The sequence below is a fragment of the Panthera uncia genome (assembly GCF_023721935.1).
Source record: "Panthera uncia isolate 11264 chromosome A3 unlocalized genomic scaffold, Puncia_PCG_1.0 HiC_scaffold_12, whole genome shotgun sequence".
In the NCBI taxonomy this organism is placed as follows: Eukaryota; Metazoa; Chordata; class Mammalia; order Carnivora; family Felidae; genus Panthera; species Panthera uncia.
The window spans coordinates 36,268,485-36,274,522 of record NW_026057579.1 but is presented as its reverse complement, the minus strand read 5'-3'; positions in this window follow the sequence as shown (position 1 = coordinate 36,274,522).

Here is a 6,038-nt window from a genome sequence, read left to right as displayed (position 1 = left end):
TTGTCTTTTAAAGAGATGGAGCGATTTTTTAAAGCTTTTGTATTTTTCACATATTTCCGGGGCTCTTAATTTCCCTTTTCATAGAACAAAGTTTCCTTCTGGTGCCACTTTCACTCAAGTCACTTCTTTCAACATTTCTGTAGTGCAAGTATATCGAAGAATTTACTCAAAATTCACTTGTCTGGAAAAGGCTTTAATTTCCTTTCATTTTGGCCTGGTAAAGACTTCTAGGTTAGATAACCTGTTTGTCAATACTTTAAAGATGTGTCTCCATGTTGTTGTTGTTGTTTTTAAATGTTTATTTATTTTTGAGACCGAGAGAGACAGAGCATGAACGGGGGAGGGGCAGAGAGAGGGAGACACACAATCCGAAGCAGGCTCCAGGCTCCCAGCTGTCAGCACAGAGCCCGACACGGGGCTCAAACTCACGGACTATGAGATCATGACCTGAGCCAAAGTCGGACGCTTAACCGACCCAGCCACCCAGGCGCCCCAATGTCTCCATGTTTTTATCTCACATAGATTCTGAGTGAGGTCCTCAGCATTCCGTGTTTTTCCGTGTGTCATAGGCTTTTTTCTCTTGTGACATTTTTCTGCCCCTCCCTCTGTATCCTGTTGTCCTGGCTTTCCAACCATATATATATATATATACACACACACACACACATATATATAATATATACACATGTATATAATATTTTATTATAAATATATTAAGTGAAAATATAATAAAAAGATATGATATATTCATTATGTTAATAAAATAAAATTAATACATTAATATATTATTTATAATATATAATTATATATTGAAAACATAGTAAAAATATAAATCATAATAAACGTATAAATAATATAATACAAATAATATATACTTAACTGCTTGACTATATATAATATAATATATAAGTATATGAATATATATTAAACATAAATACATATAATGCAAATACTGTAAATGTATACATAATTGACATACATATTTCACTACATGACACTGTCCCGGGGGCAGCGCTGGGGGCGAAAGAGCAGGTGCAGCCGGCCCAAAGTACGAGGACTGGCACATAGCACCAAACACCAGCATCGTGGCGGTCACCTGTTGGACCATTGTGACATGGCAGGTTCGACTCTACTCCTTTCCACCTAATTCTGATTTCGCCTTAGGATCTGCCTCAGTGTTTCCTCCCAGAAAGGCTCCCTATACCCTCCTTCCTCTCCGTGACTCTGCCTCACCTCCCTGGCTGGGACAGGTGGCCCTTCGTTAATTGCACCGCACGCTGGGTTTCCCTCCGTCTCTCAACGTATTGTTCTTCATTCCGTCCTATCTTTTCATTTCTCTGTCTCCATAGCTACCCTGTGAAGTCCTTGAGAGCAGAAACTATGACTTTTATCTTTACCTCGAATAACGTGCCCTTTACTCACGACACATTACATTCTCCGTAAATGTTTGACGGGTGAATGAATGGTGTCTTTTACTGGGCTGTGAGCTCCAGGGGCAGGAATTGTATGTCCTCCGATTTCTGTTGTAACTTCCATTCGAGACACAAGAATTGATATGAAACGAAGGCTTATTGGTTGCGTTCGGAACGCAGGATGGAAGGTCTGGACGAAGAGAAAGGTCGGCCACCACTCTTGCTAATTGCCTCGACATCAAGAAAACGGCAGCAGAGCCCGGAGAGGGAAGCAGGTCTCCTAGACACTCTTGTTTCTCCTCCAGGAACTTTCCTGGCTGGGACTCTGATATCTTTGCCTTTAGTTTTCAAACCACCTCCCTGGCTTGTGGCCTTTGACTGCAGCAACAAACATACTTTACGTGGTAGCCATAAAAATGGCCATGAAAGGATTGCTTGGCTTCCCGCCTGGCTTTATATTGTTAGTCTTGTCAATACCTATACTCTGTCCTCCTACAAACAACAGGTTGTTGTTGTTTGTTTTTTGTTTTTTTTAATAAATAACACTGGGGCGCCTGGGGCGCTCAGTCACTTGAGCATCTGACTTCAGCTCAGTTCATGATCTCGAGGTTCACAAGTTCAAGCCCCCTGTCGGTCTCTGTGCTGCCAGCTTGGAGCCCGGAGCCTGCTTCGGATTCTCTGTCTCCCTGTCTCTCTGCCCCTCCCCCGCTCACGCTCCGTTTCTCCCTCTCTCAAAAATAAATGAGCATTAAAAAAGGGCAAAACATGGGGCGCCTGGGTGGCTCAGTCGGTTGAGCGTCCGACTTCGGCTCAGGTCACGATCTCACGGTCCGTGAGTTCAAGCCCCGCGTCGGGCTCTGGGCTGACGGCTCAGGGCCTGGAGCCTGCTTCGGATTCTGTGTCTCCCTCTCTCTCTGCCCCTCCCCCGTTCATGCTCTGTCTCTCTCTGTCTCAAAAATAAATAAACGTTAAAAAATAAATAAATTTTAAAAAAAGGGCAAAACATTTACTGAGTACTAATTGCGCCAGGCACCTAGGTATTTTACAAGGAATATCACTATCATTGCACAGAATAGCAACGAGATTCCGAGACGTGATTAGATTTGCCCAAGGAAATATAACAGCAGGAAGCACGGCACAATTGGAGCCCCGGTTATGTTGCCGCCAAAGTCCGTACTTTTACCGGTACCCAAACTTTATTCTCTCAATGTTTCTTAAAAAATAAAGGTAAAATATAAAGTGTATTATATGCATCAAATGATACATAAGATGCACAGACCTTGAAGTCAGACCAGAGGGCTTCACACTCAGGCTCCGCCCTGCTTTGGATACATTCTTTAAGGCTGTAACCTTAGGGGCGCCTGGGTGGCTGAGTCGGTTGAGCGGCCGACTTCGGCTCAGGTCATGATCTCGCGGTCCGTGAGTTCGAGCCCCGCGTCGGGCTCTGTGCTGACAGCTCAGAGCCTGGAGCCTGTTTCGGATTCTGTGTCTCCCTCTCTTTCTGACCCTCCCCCGTTCATGCTCTGTCTCTCTCTGTCTCAAAAATAAATTAACGTTAAAAAAATTTTTTTAATGCTGTAATCTTCAACGCCTTCATCTGGAAAACAGAAATACTGACGACATATCCCTTTTTTTGGAAGACAGAATGAGGTCACATGAGTGAAAGGCGCTGTGCACATCACAAAGCACTGTATAAATGTTAGTCATTATCCCAAACATCGTGCAGCTTGAGAAACAGCAAGGAAGAAATCCCTCCCACCTTACAATGCGTCTAATGGCCATGCTATGATTTTCAGCCAGCAAATACCTGCTTCGGACTCTGTGTCTCCCTCTCCCTCTACCCCTCCCCTGCTCCCTCTCTCTCTCTGTCTCTCTCAAAAAACAAAAATAAAACACATTTAAAAAAGAAGAAGAAAAGGCAGCAAGATGGGGACGCCCTGTGCTCTAGGGACCAGAAACAACAGTAAACTGAGGCATTAAACACGGAAGAGGGAAGAAGGGAACAAGGATCAGAAGTGCAAAGAAGAGGGGCAGTTGACAACTGTATGTAGGGCTGTTCCTGTTTAAACTCAGAAAAACAGGGTCCAATTATTTATGAGGTAGTGAACTAGGTACAGAAATCCTACTTCCAGGAAGATTGCCCGTGGACTTTGCCGGGCACAGAACTGTCTGAGTGATTCCCCGAAGTCCGTGTGAAAAGCAGCAGGGGTCTCCACTCCCCCCGCCAGGGGGTCTGGCGTGGCTCTGTGCCTGGGCTTTGTGTCACCAAGCCACTTCTGTCCCCTTTGCCCATGTGGGCTTGAGGCGGGCTTGCCGAAATCCTTCCTCAGCTGTGAATTCTGCTGATGTGAAATGTCCATCAACATGGTTTTAATTCCATAAGGATATTTTCCCCCAGGTTCCCAACTTACCCGTGTTGGAAATAATTAGAAAAAGAGACAACTGGGTTGGAAGGAGGTAAGAAAAGGAGGTGAAAGGGAAAACAAGAAAAAGAAAGAAACAACAAAGCAAGGAGTGCGGGCAGAGGTCCCGGAACTTTCAGAGCTTTCGGAGAGACAGGTCCTGGGAGGGAGCTGCGTGAGCATCGCAGGGGCCAAGAGCAGGTCCCCGGGGAGGCTGCCTCTGTCTTGTGGCCTCACCAGCCATCAAGGCTGCTAGACAGGTCCCCAAACCACCAGCTGAGCCGGGAACCCTGGGAGAAGGCTCGGCCCGGGAGAAACAAAGCAAAGGAGATCATCTCTCAACGTGCGTATTATCTGCAAAGAAGCAAAGAAAATGTACAGACATCTGATTGCAACAGTCAGGAAAGGTTGCAACTTCTCAGGAGTCCTGAGAAGATCCTTCCAGCAAATATCCTTCCAAAGATCTCAGGAGTCCTGAGAAGTTCCTTCCGGCAAAGCATGTTTGTCAGTCAGAAACATCTAACGACTCAACACATTGAGATGTGCAGAATGTCCCAGAGTCTCTTGTTTTCCTCCCTTGCCTAGTTCTCCGTGCCGCAAATGCACATGTGCAAGCCCGAGACTTTCAGAAACCCCGTTCCCATGTTTGGGAAGTCTTTCTGTACTTTAATGGGGCGCTTGTATCTACACCAGAGAACAGGCAGTCCCTCGGAAGGCTAATGTAAGGGGAGGCAATACATTCAACGTGTGTATATGAATATTGCCATTTTTACGTCGCATGCGTTTGTTTACAGAAAAGTGCGCAGAGTACTAACCCTTAAAAAAGGCAGGCTTATTGTCAAGAACCTTAGAGGGCCCAAAGAAAGACAAAGGGAAACCCATAATATGCTCATTCCTGCTTGCACTTTTAACTCCAGCTAATCATATCCTCGTGTTCCCTGCATGTACACATTAAAGAAAATGTCAGTAATTAGTGGAAAATATAACATAATGGATCCATGTAAAAACAAGGTTTTAATTACAGCATTTACACAGGTTACAAATTCCAACTTGCTTTTGTGTAACAGACAATCAGATCCATACTTTATTTTTTTAAAGCTATTTTAGGGAGGGAAAAAAAAAAAAAACAAAAAATAAGCCTTTGATATTTGAGTCGCGATCATGCAGTTGGGTTCCAGGATGGTGTTCTGGCATTTTTCAAGCAGATCTCCATCCTCGTTGGGGAGAAAGGGTCATTCTTACAGCTCACTGTGCATAACCGTCATTGTGGAAAAATACACACTTGGCTTCATACTAGAGTACTTCTTCCTGGGTGGTCCCAGTCCCAAAGACCTCTCCTCAGGCTGGTCCAGGACAAGCCAGAGTGGACTTCAACTTTCCGTTTCAACAGTTACGGATGTGGACCGTGCTTCCGAGATCGAACAAATTCTAGGTCACGAGTTGGGGGGTGACGGGGCTGACGTCCTTCAGGAATCCCGAGAGAGTCAAACCCCCAAGATGGACCAAGAAGCAATGCAGACCAGCCTGGTCCACTGGACCGAGTTGACGTAAGTCGGGTCTAAAAAATAGTCAACCTGGGTCTAGAAAGAAGACGAAGTCTTGACGAAAATGGGAAAATATGCAGGTGTTGGAACTACTGAATGTGCAGAGTGACTCCGAAGCCGTCACTCAGTCCTCATCTCAGAGACGTGCACGTCCAGGGGTCCCACTGGGCTCCCGACAGAGAAGTGGGAGCCTCACAGCCCAGGGTTGGAGCCTGCCCGGACCTCACTCACTGGTTCCTTCACAGCAGCTCATTAGGGAGCACAGTTCATCTGGCCCGATTTAGTGAATTTCAGGATTAACTTGTCTACTTTTAACTAAACCAGCCTGGCCAAAAGGTTAAGTGGCTTAAAAAGTTTCTTGCAAAGAAATAGCAAATTAAGCCTAACGTGATAATGTAAGATGAAGTTACCAGGACAACGTCATAGTCTCCCTTGCTCTTTTTTTTGTTTTTGTTTTTGTTTTTTGTTTTTTGTTTTTTGTTTTTTTGTTTTAAGTTCATTTATTTTGAGAGAAACAGAGACAGTACTAGCAGGGGGAGGGGCAGTGAGAGGGAAGGAGAGAATCCCAAGCAGACTGTGCATTGTCATTGGGGAGCCTGACCCAGGACTCAAACTCACGAACCATGAGATCGTGAGCTGAGCTAAAACCAAGAGTCAGAAGCTTGACTGACTGAGCACCC